The 23,527-nt window shown below is 46.4% G+C and overlaps 1 long non-coding RNA gene across 1 annotated transcript in view; it reads left to right on the plus strand.

Annotated features, from left to right (window-relative positions):
• The window catches only part of LOC133765491 (uncharacterized), an 81,789-nt gene extending 60,193 nt beyond the window's left edge, over positions 1–21,596 (plus strand). Inside the window, exons 5-6 of the long non-coding RNA XR_009866601.1 lie at positions 14,846–14,934; positions 21,459–21,596. This is a non-coding gene — a long non-coding RNA (uncharacterized LOC133765491). The remainder of the gene's footprint in view (positions 1–14,845; positions 14,935–21,458) is intronic.
• Positions 21,597–23,527: the final 1,931 nt, after the last annotated feature.

Genomic DNA, 23,527 nt, shown 5'->3' on the forward strand with positions numbered 1-23,527 from the left:
GTAGATGGGAGATCTCTGTGTCTCTTTTCAAATTAATAAAATAAAAATTTGAAAAAATGGAAGTTTTTACTACCATAGTTTCTGTTTATCATTCTTTATTTTGTCATTTCAGAAACCCATCTAAAAGTGGCTCTTCACTTTTATTTCTTTTTAAAGATTTATTTAATTTACATGAAAGGCACAGTTACAGAGAGTGAAACGAAGAGACAGAGAGTGATATTCCATCTTCTGGTTCACTCACCAAATGGCCACAACAGTTAGGACTGGGCTGGGCTGAAGCCAGGAGCCAGGAGCCAGGAGCTTCATCCAGGTCTCCCATGTGGGTGTGAGGACCCAAGTACTTGAGCCCTCCTCTGCTGCTTTCCCAGGCCATTAGCAGGGAGCTGGATCAGAAGCAGAGCACCCAGGACTTGAAATGGTACCCACAGGGATGCTGGCATTGCAGGTGGCAGCTTAACACGCAATGCCATAGCGCTTGGCCCCTATTTTTATTCATTTAAAGGTTTATTTGTCCATTCATTTGAAGGGCAAAATAAACTATCTCCCTGGCCTGAAGACTACTGTAGCCTGCCCCATCAGGCCCTTCTCCCACTCCCTGCTCACTCCCTAGCCTGCTGCAATCCATCTTCTCCCTGAGCATGTGATTGGAATTGCCCTGACTGATGTCACCCGTGGCCTCTAATTACCAAAGCCAGGGGCTTGTTTCAGCCTCTGTCATTCTCTCTTTACTTTTTTTTTTTTTTAAAAGATTTATTTATTTTACTTGAAAGTCAGAGTAACACAGAAAGAGGAGAGGCAGAGAGAGAAAGGTCTTCCATTCAATGGTTCACTCCCCAATTGGCCACAACGGCCAGAACTATGTCGATACGAAGCCAGGAGCCAGAAGCTTCTTCCGGGTCTCCCACGTGGGTGCAGGGGCCCATGGACGTGGGCCATCTTCTACTACTTTCCCAGGCCATAGCAGAGAGCTGGATGGGAAGTGGAGCAGCCAGGACTTGAACTGTCGCCCATATGAGATGCTGGCGCTTTGGGCCAGGCTGTTAACCTGCTGTGCCACAGCGCCGGCCCCTCTCTCTTTACCTTTTATCACACTTTATTAATACTTCCTTATCCCTGTACAGTCCATTCAGGCCCCATCTCTTTCCCCGAGCCTTCCCAGGGCTCTCAGATGGGTTAAGTGCCCCTCTGAGCCAGGTCTCTGATGCCATCCTGTGCTTGTCCCTACTCTTCCCCTAAATATGCCAGCACCACTCTCACTTATGAACTGCCTTCCCCAGTGAAGGTCAAGGTCAGAGTCCTTGCCTCATTCACTTTGTGATACAGTGACCAGGACAGTAACTGCATGGTCGTTATTTAATAAACACCTATTAATAAAGAGATCAATGAATAGTTGAGTGAACCAAGAATTAAGGACCTTTTAAGTTTTTTTTTTTTCTTTTAAACAGGATGGTTCAAACTTCTCACAGTTGCTTTTTTTTCCCCCAGAAACCTTTTATTTAAGGTATAAAAACATGCATTTCATAAATACAACTTTAGGAACATAGTGATTCTTCCAACATACCTGCCCTCCCACCCACACTCCTGCCATTCTTCTCCTCCCTGTCCTATTCCCAATCTTATTTTTTACTAAGGTCTATTTTCCATGAACTTTATACATATAAGACTGACTCTATTCTAAGTAAAGAGTTCAACAAATAGTTCAAAGACGTTGCATCTCAAAGTGTCAATGTCAAAGTTATAGATTACCTTTTAGGTGCTCTATTAGTTATCACAGATCAGGGAGAAAATCTGGTGCTGTGATGCCTTTGGCTTTGTTTTTGTTGTGTAAGATTGCTTTAGCTCTTTGGGGTCTCCTGTGTTTCCATATGAATTTCAGCATCATTTTTTCTCTATCTGAGAATGTCCTTGGTATTTGATTGGCATCACATTGAAACTCTAAATTGCTTTCAGTAGTATGGACATTTTGATGACATTGATTCTTCCAATCCATGAACATGGAAGATTTTTCCATTTTTTCTGTTTTCTACTATTCTTTCTTTAATGTTTTGTTATTCTCATCTTAGAGATTTTTGATGTCCTTGGTTAAGTTTATTCTAAGGTGTTTGATTTTTTGTAGCTATTGTGAATGGGATTGATCTTAGAAGTTCTTTCTCAGCCATTGCATTATCTGTATATACAAAGGCTATTGTTTTTTGTGTGTTGATTTTATATCCTGCCACTTTACCAAACTCTTTTATGAGTTCCAGTAGTCTCTTATTGGAGTCTTTTGGTTCTCCTGTATATAGAATCATGTCATCTGCAAATAGGGATAGTTTGACTTCTTCCTTCCCAATTTGTATCCCTTTGATTCCTTTTTATTGCCTAATGGCTCTGGCTAAAACTTCAGGACTATATTGAATAGCAATGGTGAGAGTAGGAATCCTTGTCTGGTTCCAGATTTCAGTGGGAATGCTTCCAGCTTCCTCCCATTCAGTAGGATGATGGCTGTGGGTTTCCATAAATTGCCTTGATTGTTTTGAGGAATGTTCCTTCTGTACCCAAATGGCTTAGAGTTTTCAACATTAGAGGTGTTGTATTTTATCAAGTGCTTTTTCTGCATTTATTGAGCTAATCATATGGTTTTTATTCTGCAGTTTGTTAATGTGATGTACCACATTGATTGATTTGCAAGTGTTGAACCATTCCTGCATATCAGGGATAAATCCACTTGGTCCAGGTGAATGATCTTTGTGATGTGTTGTTGGATTCAATTGGCTAGGTTTTTGTTCATCAGAGAAATTGTTCTGTGGATTTGCTTCTGATTACTTCTATGTCATCCTATGATCAATTTTTTAAATTCTGTTTCCAGAATTTCATCTATCTCTTCATCTTCACATTCTAATATTAAAGTGTTGTTGTGTTAGTTTGGGGGCATCACGTTGTCTTATTCTTGTTTTTGAATTGCTGCTTTTATTACTAGATATTTGTGGAGATACTTGTTGGGTTTTTTTTTCCTCTTTTGATGGCTTTTATTTTTGGACTAAATCTCTGTGGCTTAGTGGAGTGTCCACTCTTTCAGTGAATACCTAGAGATGTGTACTCAGTGTGACCTGTGAGCTGTGTTCAGTGCTCCAGGGCGAGGAGAGCGTCCAAGGTGACACAAAAATTGGGCATAGTAAATCTCCCTTTTTTATTTATCAGAGTTTGATCAGCTCTGTTGGTATAGTCTCACACTTAGCTCCTGCAGTGGGTACAATATTCATCCATGATGCCATCGGAACCCCACAAAGGATTCGTTCATTCCTCTGTGTAAGCATGGATCCCACAATAATGATCCCCACCTGGGAATCAGAGAGCCCTGAGTATGTGGAGCTGCCCACAGTCTTTCCAAAGACCCAGCCACAACCTGTGCCCTCCCACACAACCACAGTGTTTTCACAGTCCCAGCACACAAGGCTCCCTCAGTCATGAGCACCCAGCCCCCTGTCAGTTTTCCCAGCTAGACTCAGCTTTCTTCTCTTGTCTGGTTACTGGGCAGGTAGGCACAAATTGGCACAGCTCTTAATGTATGTCCAAAATGGTACCAGCACTTTCTTAGCTAGTTACAGGACAGTGGTGCTGGGTGGTTGGAGAGAGTGAAGTGTGGCCCCCCTTTTTTCCCTTTAGGTTGGCAGATACACTGTCGCCCACATGACTCCAAGCTGGACTCATGCCAGGCTCTTCCTGTAGATTTATTGCCAGTGGCTTGGGTTGCTGTAGTTTGGTTTCAACTCACTCTCCAAAGCTGGTGCTGAGGCTCTTGGCTGCTGGGGACCTGAGTTTTTGCACATCTACACCCTCCAAGTAAATCCACAGTGTCATCTAATTTGTGTGGAGTTTCTTCTGCAGTTTTCTCCCTAACTTTTCCCTGAGATTGCACTCTCTCCATTTTTTTATTAGACTCTCTTCTCCTAAACTAGAGCAGTAAGCACCCTCCCTATTCCACCATCTTTAAATCCTCTCCCAGTTGCATTTTATCCCAAAGCATTAGCTTCATGCAAGACGCCAGCTTAAATCATACAAATTCAATCAGACTGGGGGAAAAAAGCATGAACTTTTCTTTCTGGGTTTTTAAGAGTTTTTGTATCCTTCGCATTTACTGGGAACACCAGAACGATATGTTTTGTAGCTCGAGTAGCACAATGGTGGAAGTACTGAAACACTGCACTTGAAAGGGAGAGGAAAAGCACTCCGATGATGGAGCCCAGAGGTTCAGAGCAATAGAAAAGGCCTACAGGAATCCTAAGGCAAGGGTGAAATAAGCAGGCCCCAAACGTGCTTGAGGAAGCCAGCTGTTGGCATCGCCACACAGAAACAGCAATGTGGAGCAGCTGGGAACAAGGCCGGGGCTGCCCACTCACTTCTCACCCTTCCCAGCGTTGGTTATCACCAGTTTCACCCTAGGCCAGTCGAGAGACGAAGTGGGAAAGGAAATCTAGGGGTTGGAGGGGAGATGATCCCAGGCATGGTCATCTGTTTTTGTAGGCCAAAAGGTAGGACATGTGGAGGAAACCAGTCTTTAGAAGCAGGCAAAGAAGCTGAGTCCTTGTGTGCATCTAACACTGGACCAGGGCTGCCTCTTCCACAGTCATTCACACACTGCTGTCATTTCTTAGCCCATATTCATTACATACATACATGCATACACATATGACACACATACAGACATACAAGACACAACAGGACAATTTTTTTTTTTGCAGGAATTCCAACATATGAGCATCTCAAGTCTGGGCTCAAAGAATGAACCCTGGGAACCTCCCACCTGCTGCCCCTTTCCCCTCTTCCCCGTGGGGTTCCTGGCATCCAAGTCACTAAGGTAGAATTTCAACTTTGCAATGTCTGGAGGGTGTCGATGCTGAGCCCAGCTGCCCATCCCAAATATCTATGCCTTTTTCTTTCCCTTTAAGCTCTTAGAATCCTCAGGCAGGCTTGTCCTTCTTTCCCTCCTTGTGTATCTAGAAATGTTAGAATTAGCTGAGCGTATTCCTCTCTGGGCCCCTTTCCAATGTACAAAGGATGGATGTATGGCAGGCATGGGATGCTCATGGCTCAGATCCCTGTGAGAAGGGACTCACTCATGCTCTCTGCCTCTCTCTTTCCTTTTCCATTCTGCATGCCCTCTTTCTTTCTTTCACTGTCAATTAACCAATTGTAGTAAGGGAGAGGAGCTGAGATCTTTACCATCTCCAAAAACAAGGAAAAAGAAAAATTCATTCCACACTTGCCTTTCTCCCAACTCAAGTAGGGGCCTTGCCTCACCCCTCCTCCAGACACCCTCCTAAAGGACCATGGTGGAGACTGCAAGAATTTCACTGGCCAACTGCACACATCATGCACGCACAAGTTCTTTGTCATGAGATTAAGGACATAATTTTGAATATCTCAAATTACTGCCTCACTGTCTCTAAGAATAGTCTGTCATTTCTGAAATTAATAGCAGTGTTTCAGAGTGAACATCTGGGGCTGGTGCTGTGGTGCAACAGGTGAAGCAGCCAGTTGTGACTCTGGTGTCTATATGGGAGTGCTGGTTCAAGTCCCAGCTACTCTGTCCTAGCCAGCTCCCTGCTAATGTGCCTGGGAAGGCAGCAGAAGATGGCCCAAGTGCTTGATTCCTTGCCACCCATGTGGGAGACCCCAATGGGGTTCCTGGTTCCTGGCTTTGATGTGGTAAAGACCTGACTATTGTTGCCATTTGGGGAGTGAACCAGTGGACAGAACATTCTCTCTCCCTCTCTCTTATTCTCTCACTCACTCTCTCTTACCCTTTCAAACAAACAGAATTTTCTCAAAGATATGTGAATTCTAGAGGAGGCATTTGCTGCAGTGGTAAGATGCTGCTCAGAATGCTGGCATCCCATGTCTGAGTGTCCTGACTCTGCTTCCGATTCCAGCTCCCTGCTAACGTGCACCCTGGCAGGCAGCAGGTGATAGCTCAAGTAACTGAGTCCCAGCCACCCCATGTAGGAGATCCAGACTGCAGTCCAGGCTCCTAGTTTTGGCCTTGCCCTGCCTCAGCTGTTGTGTTCTGGGGAGTGAACCAGCAGGTGGAAGATCTCCCTGTTTGTCTTTGACTTTCTGCCTTTCCAATAAAGATAAATGAATAAAAAATGAAAATGTGGTTTCTAAGGGAGGGCCTCTGGTGCAGCTGTTAAGATACCACTTGAGAGCCCACATCCTACAGTGGAATGCCTGGGTTCCCAGCCTGGCTGTGCCCTGATTCCAGCTTCATGCCAGTGCTTACTCTGGGAGGGAGCAAATGATGGCTCCGACAGTTGAATGTCTGCTACCCACATGAGAAACCTGGGTTGGTTTCTCTGGGCTCTTGACTTCTGGTCTAGCCCCAGCTGTTGTGTCTGGAGAGTGAACCAGCATTTTGAGCTCTGCTGTTCTGGTGCATGATAGTAGAATTATCCATCTAACTTCTGAGTTGAGGCATCATTACACCCTCCTCTATGATGCCAGGTTTACCTGGATCTTCTCTGGTCTTCCTATATCCTCGCTCTACCTCCTGCACACACAGATGATTACTAGTCAGAGTCAAACAGAGAGTCCATGATAACCGCTCTATTCTTTTGGCACTTGTCTATGTCTCTTCCTTGTTTCTTTCTGTTATTTTTGTATCCTTGCTTGCCCCGTAGTATAGGGACCCAATTAAGAAAAAAGAAGTACTGTTCTCCATTTTATTTTTAGTCATAAGCTAAGTCAGTAAGCCCTTTCAGGTTCTTGGAGCAACCCAGCATTTCAGAGAACTTTAAAATGAACAAAAAAAATTTAGTTAATAAGCATGGATGCAAGGGAATCAATTTACTAAAATTAAAATCCTGGAGAGATCACAACACATAACCAGATTTAGGGGGATTAAGCGTATTATTGTGCTTTTTGCCCTCCAACTACCCATGTTATTTTCCATATTAATGTTTCTCTCAATGTTAGTGCAGGGAGGATGGAGGTGATATGTGACAATGGAAGAATAAACCTAATCCCAGAGAGCGATTTTCTAAGTCAGAAGTTGTAAAACGTTGCCCAGGAAGCGCATGAGACCAGCAGGCATTTCTCGTGTGACTCTTGTGCTAGTGGCTTGGTTTGTTTTTAATCTGTCACTATTTCAAAGTTTGGAGATTTCACATAAGAATCCAGAGTTCTGGCATTTCTTGACCCATGATGACTATGGCTGGAGCCCAACAGCTGTTGGAAGGGCAGAGACTCGTCAGGCCAGGGCAGTCTCCACCTGCCACTCCTAACTCATGCTAGAGTATGTGACTGCTGCCTCCTGTCATACCTGAAGGGTTTCCAGATTGGGTGAGGGAGTCTCCTGTCTCCTTATAATCGAGAGGCATCGTCAAAAGTCACTCAACACATGAGGTCCATCCAAACCTGCTTCTCTGGGTGATCTGTGACCACTCCCCTCCTCCATGCTCCTGTGCCTGAACCCTGGACTCTTATCACCTGCCTGGCTGTCTCCTATCCCTCCTTCCCCTTCCTCCTTTCCTTTGCTACTGGAACATTGCACCATTAAAATACAAATAACCTGAGCCATCACCTGCTGCTTCCTGGGGTGTGCATTAGTAGGAAGCTGGATTAGAAGCTGAGACGGGCTTGATCCCAGAACCCTAATACAGGATGCAGGTGTCCCAAGCAGGAGCTTAACCGCTGTACCGTAATGGTCTGCTCTCAACTTTTACATTTTTAATTCCCAAGTGCTGCTGATGTTCCTGGCCAAGGGACGACCCTTAGAAAACCACTGGTCTAGAATATTTCCACACTTTTCTCCTACGGATGAGACGTCTGAACCATAGTGTTCTTACACGTACTTAAATTCATCAAGTTGTTTGGCTTATAAAGGGCTGATCGATGTTTTTGGACCTGAGGTTTAAAGCTCTGGCAGCAGTTGTGTGAAAGGAGGATTTGCTGGTCCCTGTGGGACAGGTTGTCTATTCTGTCCTGGATGCTGCTGTTTCAACTGGGCTGGTCGGCACCAATATCTTACTAAGCTGTCGACTCTCAGCTCCAAGCTTTCCTTCTGTGCGGTGTTTTGTGATACAGGTGCTGGGCCTTGGACAACAGCCCTTCTGCTTTGCTAGATTCTATCAATGGGGGGCACTAGAGGGAATCTGCAAGGATGGAGGGGGCGGGATTTGATCCTGGCTACTTCCTGTCTGTATTGCTTTGGAAATGGTGATTCATTCTGACAGTGGCAACTGCATGCATTTCCAGCGTCTCCTCCCACTTTGAGAATTAGGCTTGTGGCATCCCTTCAGGAGACGGTCCCAGGAAGCTGGTGCTGTTTCCTTCGGAGATCTGGATTCCTGCGCCGCAGGCTTCCTCCTCCGACCCCAGCCAGGCAGTACCTTTGCCTGGAAGTCTGGGTCCTCACGTCACAGGGCTGCTCTTCCAGGCTTCTAGTTTCTAAAAATTCAGTTGCTTTTCTGTGTTCCTCTAGTCTGATGGGATGTTTCCGCCTCAGTAACTGTTTCTTTCTTTCTTTCTTTCCTTCTTTCTTTCTTTCTTTCTTTCTTTCTTTCTTTCTTTCTTTCTTTCTTTCTTTCTTTCTTTCTTTCTTTCTTTCTTTCTTTGAAAGAGAGAGAGAGAGGTCTTCCATCTGCTGGTTCACTCCCCAAATAGCTGTAGCAGCTGCAATTGGGCCGAGCTGGAGCCAGGAGCTTCTTCTGGGTCTCTCACGTGAGTACAGGGGCCCAAGGACCTAGGCCATCTTCCTCTGCTATCCCAGTGGCATTATCAGGGAGCTGGATCAAAAGTGAAAAAGCCGGGACATGAACCTGCGCCCATACGGAATGCTGGAGCCCATACGGGATGCTGGCACCACAGGCACAGCGCCGGCCCTCGGAAGTGTTTCTCTGATGCCTGAGGCTTCCCTTTTGCCCGCAATACTGTTCGTACAATCTCCTGCAGGAAGTGCTCTCTGCTTAAAGAGCAACTGATGATTTTTTATTTTGCTTTTTCAGTTGCACCTGAAGAATATTCCAGTGACTATTACCAGTGATGCTAGATGGCACCCCAGACACTGCCTTGAAATTCCACAATGTGAGCGGTGTGTGCTTCAAAAGAAAGCACAGAAACTGCCCTGTTCCCCTGGCTATCATTCCATGGATCTCTTGAATCGGAATCGGAATCACCTTGGGTGTTTATGAAAAATGCAGAAATGCAGATGCTGGGGACCCGGATGTGGCACAGAGGGTTAAGCTGCTGCCTGCAACATGTGAATGCTAGTTCAAGCCCCGTCTGTTCCATTTCTGATCCAGCTCCCTGGTAATGCACCTGGGAAAAAGTAGCAGATGATGGCCCAAGTACTTGGGCTCCTGCAACCCACATGGTAGACCCAGGCTTTGGCCTGGCTTAGCTTGGCCATTGAAGATATTTGTGGAATGAAACAGTGGTTTGAGGATCTCTTTGTCTACATCTCCTTCCTATCCCCATCACTCTGGTTTTCAAATAATTAAAAAAAAAATTTTTTTAAAGTTTTTATTTAGGGGCCGGCGCCGTGGCTCACTTGGTTAATCCTCTGCCTGCTACACTAGCATCTCATATGGGTGCCGGGTTCTAGTCCCGGTTGCTCCTCTTCCAGTCCAGCTCTCTGCTATGGCCCGGGAAGGCAGTGGAGGATGGCCCAAGTGCTTGGGCTCCTGCAACCCACATAGGAGACCAGGAGGAAGCACCTGGCTCTTGGCTTTGGATTGGTACAGTGCCTGCCGTAGTGGCCATTTTAGGGGGGTGAACCAACGGAAGGAAGACCTTTCTCTCTGTCTCTCTGTCTCTCTCTCTCACTGTCTAACTATCTGTCAAATAAAAAAAAAGTTTTTATTTAATGAATGCAGTTTTCATAGGTTAACCTTTAGGAATATAGTGGTTCTTTCTTCCATACCCACCCCAACTCCCATCCCACCTTCCTCTCCCTCTCCCATCTCCTTCTTCATTATGGTTCTTTTTTTAAAAAAAAGATTTTATTTATTTATTTATTTATTGGAAAGTCAGAGTCATACAGAGAGAAGGAGCGGCAGAGAAAGAGGGGGAGAGGGGTCTTCCATCCTCTGGTTCATTCCCCAGATGGCCGCAATGGCCGGAGCTGCACCGATCTGAAGCCAGGAGCCAGGAGCATCCTCTGGGTCTCCCACACAGGTGCAGGGGCCCAAGGAGTTGCGCCATCTTCTACTGCTTTCCCAGGCCATAGCAGAGAGCTAGATTGGAAGTGGAGCAGCCGGGACTCCAACTGGCACCCATATGAGATGCTGGCACTGCAGGCGGCGGCTTTACCTGCTATTATTACCTCATTATGGTTCATTTTTAATTTGATTGTATATACAGAGGACCAACTCCATGTTAAGCATAGATTTCAAGTTTGCACACACACACACACATACAACACAGAGTACAGTTCGAGAACTGTCAAATATAATTTGGTTGTAGATATTTGAATTGATTTCTGGGGCTTCCATTCTGTTCCATTTGTCTATCCATCTATTTTTGTACCAGTACCAGGCTGTTTTGATTATAACTGTCCTGTAGTACGTCTTGAAGTCTGGTATTGTAATGTCTCTGGCTTTGTTTTTGTCGTATAAGATTCTTTAGCTATTCGAGGTCTCCTGTTCCTCCATATGAATTTCAGCATTATTTTTTCTAGATCTGAGAAGAATGTCTTGGTATTTTGATTGGTATAGCATTGAATCTGTAAATTGCTTTTGGAAGAATGGACATTTTGATGATATTGATTCTTCCAATCCATGAGCATGGCAGATTTTTCCATTTTTTTGGTATCTTCTTCTATTTCTTTCTTTAATGTTTTGTACTTCTTGTCATAGAGATCTTTGACGTCCTTGGTTAAGTTTATTCCAAGGTACTTGATTGTTTTTGTGGCTATTGTGAATGGCATTGATCTCAGCAGTTCTTTCTCAGGGATGGGGCAGAGAGAGAGAGAGAGACAGAGACAGACAGGCGGACAGACAGAAATACATACACACACACACACACACACATCGATCTTCCTTCTGTTGGCTCACTCCCCAAATGTACACAATAGCTGGGGCTGGGCCAGGCTGAAGCCAGGAGCTGGGAACTCAATCCAGATCTCCCACATGGGCGGTAGGTAGGGGCTCAGCTACTTGATTCATCACCTGCTGCTTCCCTTGGGTGCATACTAGCAAGAAGCTGGAATTGGGAGTGGAGCTAGAACTTGAACCAACCCAGGGATGTGGGTCTCCCAAGTGGAATCTGAATCCACCCATCTTTTGCATTTTATCAAACATTTTAAGTGAGTTTCTCCCATCATTTGAATGTTTTCTCCAAAAGTCACCAGGTTGGAAACAACCCCCAAATTCATATGTTAATCACATTTGGAGGTGATGTCTTTGGGAAATAATTAGGATCAGATGAGGTGGTGAGGATGAAGCCATATGACCTCATTAATGACCTTTGTCATAAAGGAACAAAGAAGTGAGCTAACACATTTGCTGTGTCCTCTGTGTGGTGCCCTCTGCCGTGTTATGGTGCAGTAGGGGGACCCTCACTAGATGCTCTTGAACTTCCCAGGGTCCAGACCCAGGAGTGGAGTAAACTTCTTTATAAATGTCCAGGTCTCAGCAAGTTTGTTATAGCAAGAGAAAGTGGAGGGAGACAGTTTGCATGGTGGCTGGGGTTAATATCATGTGTCAGTGTGGTGAGAACACGGTGCCCAGCTGCTTGGCGCAGCACCAGACTGGATGTTGCTGTGAAGGTATATTTTTAAGGTGTGATTAGCATTTAAATCAGCAGACTTTTCAATAGTTCACCCTCCATACTGTGGCTTTGGCTCCATCCAATCAGTTGAGAGCAAAGACGGAGGTTTCTGGAAGAGAAGGAATTTGGCTCAAGACATCAACATAGAAGCCCTGCTGAGTTTCCAGCCTCTTTGGCCCATCCTGCAGAGTCAACTCTTTCTTGAATTTCCAGCCTGCCAGGCTTGCCATATGGATTTTGGGTTTGCCAGCCCCTAGCATCTGGCAGCCAAATCCTTCAGAGTGCGCACTGATGGGCTCGCTCGCTCTCTCTCTCTCTCTGCCTCTCCCAACTCCTGCTGATTCTGTTTTTCTGGAGTATTACCTTTGGCTTGGGGTTTAGGTATCTGCATTATGAGCACCCCAGTTGGTTCTGTTGAGCTGGATGAACCAAAAGGCTTTCTGGTGAGAGAACACTGCAGAAACTGTCAGCGCTTCGGCACAATTGGCTCCTTGGTACATTCATGCAGCAACTACTTCTTGTGTGCTCACCGCAGGCCCAGGAATTGTTCCACACAGTGGGCATATTGCAGCACACAAGACAACTGCAAGCAGCTCTCTCCAGTGCACCAAGGTCTCCCAGCAAAGCACTCTTCAGGATGCAGCTTCTCGAGTTGTTAAAAAAAATGCAGCCTTGGGCCGGCGCCGCGGCTCACTAGGCTAATCCTCTGCCTGCTGCGCCGGCACCCCAGGTTCCAGTCCCGGTCGGGGTGCGGGATTCTGTCCTGGTTGCTCCTCTTCCAGGCCAGCTCTCTGTTGTGGCCCAGGAGTGCAGTGGAGGATGGCCCAAGTGCTTGGGCCCTGCACCTGCATGGGAGACCTGAAGGAAGCACCTGGCTCCTGGCTTCGGATTGGCATAGCTCCGGCCGTAGCAGCCATTTGGGGGGTGAACCAATGGAAGGAAGACCTTTCTCTCTATCTCTCTCTCTGTCTAACTATGCCTGTCAAAAAAAAAAAAATGAAGCCTTGGATACATTGAAAGATCTACAGTGATCTTCTCCATTTTTACAGTCTCGCACCATCATAAATATACCTTTGTGATGACGCTATGCTTCAAGAATGTTTATTTAGCCCTAGAGACGGGTCTCCTGGCATTTATGGGTTGGAACTTTTCTCCTACTTTAACACAATTATTTAAAATTAAATTCAAGGGCCCTTACTGTGTGTCGGGGGTATTATTGAAATACCTTTCCCTTGACAGTTTCCAGAGGAAGAGACTCTATAATAAAGTAACCCTGAGAGCATAGCATCATTGTTGCAGAGGCTTGTGTGTGGGCTCCTGGTGCTCCATCCAGATGCCGGCTGTAGGGGGCAGTGTCTCTATCTAGTGGGTATGAATTGAAGTAAGAGTCCCCTTGCATTGATGGACTTGTGTTGCTTTGTATTAGAAGAGCAGAAGGGACGTGTGTCAGGATGGCCGAGCGGTCTAAGGCGCCAGACTCAAGAGCGGAAGGGAGCTCCAGGTGCCTTACTCTGCACCGTGGGTCCTCAGTGTGGTTTTGGCGAGCCCCTGCCTTCTTGGGTGCCACACTCGTTGCTGAGGGGTGTGTGTAGAGGTGGAAATTGCAGGGAGTAATTGAAAATGAAGTTGTTTGAGAGAGAGAACGTGGAGCCTTGACCCCACACTATCCTCTTGGTTTCTTTTTGGTGCTTTCTGTGCCGTGCTGTAGTCATTGGAGAGTAAGTGTTCTGTACTAAAATTCGGATTGTTAGTACGGTGTTTTGCTCTGAACGTTGCCTCTAGTAAACGTGAGAGTCCAAGTGTCTCATCAGAAACAGAGTTTCCGAGGGCTCCCAAGGGACTGCGCTGTGTGGTTCACGGGCAGACGCGGGAGAACTGCAGCAGGCTGACTAGGACCTGAGGAAGAGGTGCCTGAGGAAATAAACACGGCTCCTGCACCTGCGAGGCGATCGGGGTCATTAGAGCCTGCTTAGCGTATATTGAGGAATCTAATTCTTTGAAATTGCATGGTTGATATTCAGATTAATTAAGGTAAAAGAAAAGTGTAATGTTTGACTTATTCCCTAATGAAAACTAGAGAGTTTGTACATCCTGCGTCTGCTATGCCACGACATTTGAGATAGTCGTCCTTTATAAAGATGACCTACCCAGCACATGCTATCAAAGTTTTGATCTTTCAGTTATTGAATTGCACTACAGAAGGAAGTCCAAGTCTTTATTGAATATTTTAATTCTGTACATACATTTGTATATGAGGCAGTGCCGACAAATTCATAGAAAATGGAATTAAAAGATAAATTTAAAGATACATTTCAAAAAAAATTTGAAATTCATGCATAGGTTTTTCCTAATACATATTTTTCTTGAACTTTTTGTAGGTCCCTCAGATGCATGAATTTCAAAGTCTTCTTTGACCCCAAATATAGAACTTTTCACTCAATTTTTCATAAATGTTTTGAAGAACCCCCAATATACTTTTGTATGTGTACCCATATATGTGCACATACTGGCACACACACACATGCAGAGGAACCACATATCAGAGTGAACAGTTTGGTGAATTTCCCCCAGCTGAACTCATGCATGTGATTAGAGCATGGGTAGAGACACAGGACATTACCAGCAGCCCTGGGCCCTGTGTGCCTCCTTCAAGTCCTGCCTGCCCCCGAGGTAACCGCTGTCTGTTTCTAACTGTATACATTAGTCTTGCTTGTTTTTGTGTTTTATGTCAATGGGCTTAGCTGGCATGCACTATTTTGCCTACATTTTATTTACTTGCTTTGGTTGGATATACATATTGACTCCTGTCAGTTGCCATTTGCATAAAATCGCAGGAAGCCCTTGCTCCAATGTTGAAAGCATGTTTTCTGAGAAGCGTTTAGTGAACACACTCCCGTCCCTGCTTGTCAAAAACTCCCATTTTTTTTTTTGCTTTTCTCTAAACTCTAGAGGCCACAGCCAAGACAAGCCATTAGGAAGAAAATAGAATATCAAGTATCCATCAATTTTTTTTGTGGCTGACATGATGCTAATATTTTGGATATATTGGGTTTAATAAAATATGTGATCCATGTTTATTTTATCTGTTTCTTTTTAGCTTGTAACCCACGACAGCTAGGAAATTGGAAGTTGCTTTGGGACTTGAGGTGTCCATCTGTTGGAAGGACTGAATTATAGCATCAGCAGGTGCGTGGTGAGTTGAATGGTAGAGATGCCGGGTAGTGTCCTCCCTGTGAGACCGCCAGGCTTCATGGCTTATCCATCAGAAAGCATGCTGCCCTAAGCTCTTAAGAGAAAGGCCAAGGCCGGCGCCGTGGCTCACTAGGCTAATCCTCCGCCTTGCGGCGCCGGCACACTGGGTTCTAGTCCCAGTCGGGGCACCGATCCTGTCCCGGTTGCCCCTCTTCCAGGCCAGCTCTCTGCTGTGGCTAGGGAGTGCAGTGGAGGATGGCCCAAGTCCTTGGGTCCTGCACCCCATGGGAGACCAGGAGAAGCACCTGGCTCCTGCCATCGGAACAGCGCGGTGCGCCGGCCGCAGCGCGCTACCGCGGCGGCCATTGGAGGGTGAACCAACGGCAAAAGGAAGACCTTTCTCTCTGTCTCTCTCTCTCACTGTCCACTCTGCCTGTCAAAAAAAAAAAAAAAAAAAAAAAGAGAAAGGCCAAGGTGTCTGTCATCCCTAGGTTTGGAAGAAGGGAGGTCTTGCTCACTCACTACACTTTTTGCCATATCTTTATAAGTAGCTTCATAAATGCACCCCTTTTACCCATACTCCCAAATTTTATCATGTTCACGTGGACTCCAGTCTTGGTACCTGTGGTTCCTCCAATTGGGAAGGGCCTGAGCCATCAGATTGTATGCGGTCTCACCTTTTCTCTGTGTTCCCTTTTTTGCCTAGAACAGACATTGGTTTCCACAAGGTTCGATTTGCAAAAGTTTCTTGCAGGTCAGTACAGTTCACCCTGTCCACCTCAGTGAGTTCCATGTCTGTGGATTTAACCAAATACACATAAAAAATATTTGGGGGAAAAATTGTGTCTGTACTGAACACATACAGGCTCTCTTCCTCTTGTCCTTCTTCCCCAAGCAACAGAGTCTAACAACTATTTTCACAGAATTAGGAATTATAAGTCACCTAGAGATGATTTATGGCATGTGGGGGGATGGGCATAGGTTATGTGTAAATACTATGGTGTTTTACGTAAGGGACTTGAGCATCTTTGTGGATTTTTGTATCCATGGGGTCCTGGACGCAGTCTTCCAGAGATCCTGGGGGCTGCCTGTGTTTAGTTCCGACTGTGCATTTTTGCACGCAAGCACCATGGCACGTGTTGGCGGCAGCCCTAGGCCAGTGGATGAGTGCAATGTTATTCAGGTCTGAAGTAAGCAGCACCCACGCTTTGATTTCCCATTTGCTAAGTATAGATGGCAGAGAATGCCCTGGCATCCAGAGTGGAGTAGCTGGATTGGCAGTGGAGTAGCTGATACGGGATATAGCTGCTGCACCACGACAGGGCTCTGGGTCACATCCTTTGTATTAGTCAGCTTTTTTTTTTTATTACTGTAGCAGAATTCCCGAGACATGCTAACTTTGTACAGACGTTTGTGTAGCTTGCACTCCTGGAGGCTGAAAGTCTGAACAGCATTGCGCAGGTTCTTACGGGGGTCCCCCTTGGTGGTGTCACTTCATGGTGATGGCCTTCTTCCTGGCAGAGTCTGGAGGCGGGGAGAGACAGGGAGAGCACTTGTGCACATGCACACCTCTCCTACCCTCCCCCCTTCTTGTAGAGCCTCCTGGCCCCACTCTGCTGAATGCACCTAACCCTGACCCTCTCCAGAGGCCTCGCCGCTAGGCACCATGCGTGGATGAAGTTTCTATTTTTTTTTCTTTTCTTTCTTTTTTTTTTTTGACAGGCAGAGTGGATAGTGAAAGAGAGAGACAGAGAGAAAGGTCTTCCTTTTTGCCATTGGTTCACCCTCCAATGGCCACTGCGGCCGGCGCATCATGCTGATCCGAAGCCAGGAGCCAGGTGCTTCTCCTGGTCTCCCATGCGGGTGCAGGGCCCAAGCACTTGGGCCATCCTCCACTGCCTTCCCGGGCCACAGCAGAGAGCTGGCCTGGAAGAGGGACAACCGGGATAGAATCCGGTTCCCCAACCGGGACTAGAACCCAGTGTGCTGGTGCCGCAAGGCGGAGGATTAGCCTGTTAAGCCACAGCACCGGCTAAGTTTCTATTTTTAATATCTCACTATGGGGCTTAAATGTCAACACATGAAGCCATCACACTGAAATCATCAAACCTTTCAGGCACTGATTTTTGCCCTTGGCTGCTTTCTCTCTCTCCCCCACCTTCCTCTCCCACTCTCCTTCCTTCCCTCTTTTTAAATTGAATGGTCTCATGGGCTTTTAGGCTTGCCTTTGCTCTGTGTCTCTGAGCCTCCTGCACTCAAAAGCCTTCTTTATTTCTTTTAAAAATATATATTTTTTAATTTTTAAAAGTCAGTGTTAAAGAGAGAGAGGGACAGATCTTCCATCTGCTGGTTTAATCCCCAGATGGCCACCACAGTCAGCACTGGGTAGGCTGAAGCCAAGAGCTTCATAGTGTTAGGGGCCTAAATACTTGGATCATTTTCTGCTGCTTTTCCAGGCCATTAGCAGAGAGGGAACTGGATAGGAAATGGAGCAGCTGGGACATGAATCGGTGCCCATATGGGATGCCAGCCCTGCAGGCAGCAGCTTTACCAACTATGTTGCAATGCTAGCCCAAGCCTTCTTCATTTCTAGAAAGAAAACCTGAGATTAAGAAAATTAGGCATTGCTACTTTCATAGCTAGGATATCTATTTGCAAAGCTGGCAGTTCTTCCCTGTGTTCACTTATTTCTTGCCAAACACTATCAATAACAATCAACCCGCATTGCTAAGTTTCTTATTTCCTGCCCCTTCCCTTAGGGTGCAAGTTCATTCAGTCTGTGGTCTAGTAGGCAGGCATGTGTGCCTCTCCTATCCATGTTTCAGCCTCTCCTCTCCGTGTTCTCACTGCCTGCTGCCTCACTGTCACTGTCACTTTGTTTTGAAGTGTCAGCATCCCATGTAGCTTATCAATATCCATGTTCAGTCCAGATAGACAAAGCTAGAATGTATTTACTAACCTTTGTGGCTTAACACCAAACGCTTGTTTCTTTTCCTTTTTTTTTTTTTTAAGATTTATTTATTTGAAAGAGTTACACAGAGATGGAGAGGCAGAGAGAGAAAGAGAGAGAGAGAGTGAGGTCTTCCATATGCTGGTTCACTCCCAATTGGCCCCAAAGGCCGCAGTTGCACCAATCCGAAGCCAGGAGCCAGGAGCTTCTTCCAGTCCCCCACGTGGGTGCAGGCCCAAGGACTTGGGCCATCTTCTACTGCTTTCCCAGGCCATAGCAGAGAGCTGGATCAGAAGTGGAGCAGCCAGGACTTGAACTGGTGCCCATATAGGATACTGGCACTGCAGGCAGCAGCTTTACCTACTATGCCACAGCACAGGCCCCAAACACTTGTTTCTTGATCACATAAAGTTCCGCAGTAGGGCAACTTCCCAGGAAAGCTTTCTCCATGCAGTACTCCAGGAGCTCAGGTTGCTTCTCTCTTAGGCTCTGCACCCAACTCTGCCCTTGCTGCACATCTGAGGGGGCTGAAACGGCAGGAGGGTCACTTCGCTTAGGAGAAATGTGCATACTACAGTGTTTCTCTCTGCTCCGACACAAAGCACTTCCTTTCTTTCAAACAAATTTTAAAAAAATTTGCTCCAGAGGCAGAGATGTACATACATAGAGCTCCTATCACCTCCCAAATGTCTGCAAAAGCTGAGGCTGGGCCAGGCCAACACCAGGAGCCTGGAACTCTATCCGGGTCTGCCACCTGGTTGCGAGGAACCCAGGTACTTGTGCCATTACTTTTCCTCCCAGGGACTACATTAACAGGAAGTTGGGTCAGCAGCCGAGCCTGGCATTGAACCCAGAGATACCAATGTGAACATGGACATATCACCCACAAGGCTAAACACCAGCACTTCTCTTCTGACATCAGATGTGCAGGTTTCCCCCCAAACCAACCAATTCTTTGGCATCAAATGTGTATAATTCAATTCAATTCAGTTCAATTTAATTCAGTATTCAGACATTACCTGCCTGGAGTGAGCACAGAACCCACAGTTGAAAGGCTCAGTCCCACTTCAGATGTCAATGGCAAGTGCACGTCTACCTGCCTGACTGCTTATACATTGGGGTTCCTATGACCTCTCCCTTGGGTTTGATAATTTGCTGGAATAGCCCATAGAATTCAAGGCAACAGTTGACTTACACTAACTGGTTTATTATGAAGTGTCTCCCAAGGGCTACAGATGGACAGTTTGATGGAAGTGATGGCACAGGGCAAGGTAGAGGCAAAGAAGGTTTGAGTTTCCTTGCCCTATCTGAGACGCACTGCCCTTGCATCCCTCCATGGGTTTAGCAGCCCAGAAGCTCATCAGATCTCCTGTCCAAGCGTGTTTATAGGACTTCACCTCCAACTGTCCATGCCCCTCCTCTGTCTTCCTGAAGGTTGGAGGTTGCGGCTGAAATTTCCAGCCCTCTTCCCAGCCCTCTCCTCACTTGGTCTTTCTAGTGAGCTGACTCATTTTTTTTTTTTTTTGACAGGCAGAGTTAGTGAGAGAGAGAGAGACAGAGAGAGAGAGAGAGAGAGAGGTCTTCCTTCCGTTGGTTCACCCCCCAAGTGGCCACTGTAGTGGCTGGTGCTGCGCCAATCTGAAGCCAGGAGCCAGGTGCTTCCTCCTGGTCTCCCATGCAGGTGCAGCGCCCAAGCACTTGGGCCATCCTCCACTGTCCTCCCGGGCAACAGCAGAGAGCTGGCCTGGAAGAGGAGCAACCGGGACAGAATCTGGGGCCCCGACCAGGACTAGAACCCGGGGTGCCAGTGCCGCAAGGCAGAGGATCAGCCTAGTGAGCCGCAGCGCCGGCCAATGAGCTGGCTCATTCTGACGCTATGTAGGGACCTCACCCCAAGTCACTCAGTAGCATAAATCAGGTATGATAAAAAGGGGCTCGTTGTGAGCACACAGAAGACACTCCTGCCACTCTGGAAAGCGTATAGGTTTAGGAACTCTGTGCAGAGAGCTGGGCCAAAGAGCCAATGCATTTCTTATTGTACCTTGCATCCTTTCGGCTCACAAGAGGCCTCCCCCAACCCTATCCCGTGGCCATGACTACAAGGAATGCTGGGGAAGTGGCCTCTTCCTGTGCTGCTGGGGGTGAAGTTGAGATGGGCTCCCACGCTTGTCTGCCACAATCCTCTTCTGTGTGCCCCCACCTCCTGGAGCCAGATGACAGTGTCTTGGTGGTGTTCATCTAGGAGTGAAATGACTGGTCCTAGGGTGTGTGTGTGCTTTGTGTGAGCGCTGCCAGTTTGCTCTCCACAAGGTTTCTTCCATTCTAGTCTACACTTGCACTGGGAGTTCACGCGAGGTTCCTTTCTCTGTCCCCACGTTCTCTCCAACGTCCTGCATCGTCCAGCTTTCTCTCTTGCCAGTCAATGGGTGTGAAGGGATTTCTCATTGTCGCTTTGATTTGTGTTTCTGTAATGACTAATGAGCGTGCACATCTCTTCAAAAGCTTGTGGTCTTTTTGGTTTTGCTTCTTTGTGAGTTCGTTTGTATCCTTTGTATTTTTTTCCTACTGGTGTTCTCCCTTTGTTTTACAGTTGATTTGCAGGGATTTCTAAGACAGCCGTCCCTCCGGATCTGAAGGTTCCATGTCTGAGGGCTAAACCTATAGTGTGTTGAAATGTTCAGAAAAATAATTGTGTCTGTAGTGACCGTGAACAAAATTTGCTTCTTTTCTTCCCTCATTAAACAATTTTGTGTAACAACTACATACATGGCATTTCCATTGGGTTGGGTATGATACATAGTCTAGAGATGATTTAAGTCACACAGGAGAAAGTGTAGGAGTGGCCCGCAAGTACTACATTATTTTATATAAGGGACTTGGACATCCATCCCTGGGGTTATGGTGTCCTGGCAGGTGGTGGGGGTATCCAGGAACCAAAACCTTATGGATGCTGAGGGAAGACTGCATGTTCTATCAGCCTCTGGTTGGCTTTGATTGATTTAAAAAAAAAAAATTGGGGAAGCAGCAAGATGCATACGCACACACACACACACACACAACTCCCATTTGCTGGTCCACTCTCCGAATGCCTGCATTGGCCAGGGCTTTGCCAGAGGTGGAGATCTCCATCTAGGTCTCCCATGTGGTGGCAGGGACACAACCACTAGCCTCACCACTGCCCCACAGGGCACTGCCTTGTAGGGTCTGTGTTAGGAGTTGGAACCAGGAATCGAACCCAGGCATTCTGATGCAGGGTGCACGGTCTTACCCAGTGACTTAACTGCTAGTGAGATTCCTGCCCCTCGAATTTGTTGTGGTGCACATATTTTCCCTCTAATTTCCCATCTGCTAGTTTTGTCAGAGGCATACTTTTTGTGTTTTGATGCAATCAAATTGTGAATTTATTAGTTTATGCTTTGAGTGTTTTTCTAATATTCTGTCTTACTTTTAGGTTGCAAAGATATCCTATCCTTTCTTCTAAAATTTCAAGGCCTCTCCATTAAGTTTTCAATCCACCATAAGTCTATCTTGGTATGTGTTAAGTGTTCAATTGTCCTTTGCCCCACAGAGTGAGCCAGCTTTCTCCAAAGTGGATGCTGTCTTAGACCTGGTCGCCTCCCTTTCATAGCTGAGAACAATATACACCCAAGAAATACAAGGTCATTTCAGATGTTTGTGAAGAAATGGAATTAAAAGGCAAGTTTATTTTGGTGCAAACATTTTGAAATCCGTGCATAATTGTTATCACAATATACATTCTCTGTAAAGTTTTTGGAGTGCCTTCACATATGTTTAGTCACTGAATTTAAAAAAAAAAAAGAGATTTTCAAATTCCTGTCTCTATGAAGCCTCATGGGAATTACATATCTTCCATTCTCTCGCTCTAAGTGTGTTGGCTCCACAGCACCGACAAAGTCCTTGCCTCACTGACTCAAGTTGAGCAGTCAGAGCGTTGGAGCTCGGATGGGAATTTCTCGTTCCCTGTTCAAATGCACCTACAGTGGGAGAACACTGTAGACAGATCACTAGATGTGGAGGCCACCCAGTAAAAGTCCTCTTTGTTTCACTTCTGCATTTCTGTGCCTCTTTCTTTATTATTTTAGAGCACAAATTCCTCTCCTCTACCTATGTGTTGAAGGTTTTCTTTCCTTTTTATGATTTTGCTCTGTCAATTCTCTCTCTCAAGAGTGTTTCAAATGTGCATCCTCCCTTACCTATACCCACATTCACGTTGCTTCTTTTTTTTTTTTTTTTGACAGGCAGAGTGGACAGTGAGAGAGAGAGAGACAGAGAGAAAGGTCTTCCTTTGCCATTGGTTCACCCTCCAATGGCTGCCATGGCTGGCGTGCTGCGGCCGGCGCACCACGCTGATCCGAAGCCAGGAGCCAGGTGCTTCTCCTGGTCTCCCATGGGGTGCAGGGCCCAAGCACTTGGGCCATCCTCCACTGCACTCTTGGGCCATAGCAGAGAGCTGGCCTGGAAGAGGGGCAACCAGGACAGAATCTGGTGCCCCGACCGGGACTAGAACCCGGTGTGCCGGCGCCACAGGCGGAGGATTAGCCTGTTGAGCTGCAGCACCAGCACACGTTGCTCCTCAAGTGAGAAAACCACACTTTCACTGCCTCCCTTGTACAATAAGGAACATGCACTGGCTTGCTTAAAATCGATTCCCCACTTTCTTCTTGGATCTCTCCTGCTCTACAGAGTTTGGGAGACCAGAAACTACACTTCCCAGAGTACCTTGCAGCAAGGTCCCTGGATGTGATTTGGGTTCCATCAGTCAGGGGTACCTGGATGAGATTTGGCAAATGAAAATAAGATGAAACGTGGTGACACCATCTCACATTTCTATTTCTTTTGTGGCAAGCAACAATCATGGAAGCATCGCATCATCTGTAAGCAGCTGTATCAGAGGCCTCCATGTCTTGTGCCTGGTTATCCAGGGGCTGGAGTGGACAGGCTTCTGCATCCAACCCCCCGAGTGATGGCTTCTAACAGTCTGGAGGCTTCCTGATTTGACAGCATCTTGGTCATGGCAGGAGCAGCATCTCCCTTGGTGGCCTGGTTCTGTGTCATGACTTTGGGAGCGATTCCTGGAAGCTTTGCCTTGAGTCTGTCTTTTCGAACTTCCCGTTTATTTGGCAAGCTATTTTTATAACTTGTCATAAAAAAAATCCCCTTTCTACTTAAACTGTCGAGAAAATTTGGGCCTAGTTTTGAGAGGACTCTGCACAATATTCTGGCATTACTTGGATATGGGTGGTGACAATACTGTCACCCCACTTCTAGATGGCCTTAAAGGCTACTGGCCTTGACGCTGACCACTGCACATGCTGGCTCATTTGGCCTGGTGGAACAGATGTCTTGACTTCTTGGCAAGGGCTAATGATTTGGCTAGATCCTTAAGGGCTGGGAAGGAACACAACTGATGACATGGTGATAAGGAAATCTGGGGAGGACCCAGGGAGAGACCTACAAGTAGGCAGAGAATGCATGTGACTGTTAACGGGCAGCCCAGTAGGGTGACCCAAATACTCAGGTAGGCAAGATGTTGGTTCCATGGAATTCTGACTCTTTCCCTAACTATGTCTGTTCTTGCTCAATGAACTCATGCATCAGGTGGCCATAGCAGCTGGA

This window comes from Lepus europaeus, chromosome 8, assembly GCF_033115175.1.
Source record: "Lepus europaeus isolate LE1 chromosome 8, mLepTim1.pri, whole genome shotgun sequence".
In the NCBI taxonomy this organism is placed as follows: Eukaryota; Metazoa; Chordata; class Mammalia; order Lagomorpha; family Leporidae; genus Lepus; species Lepus europaeus.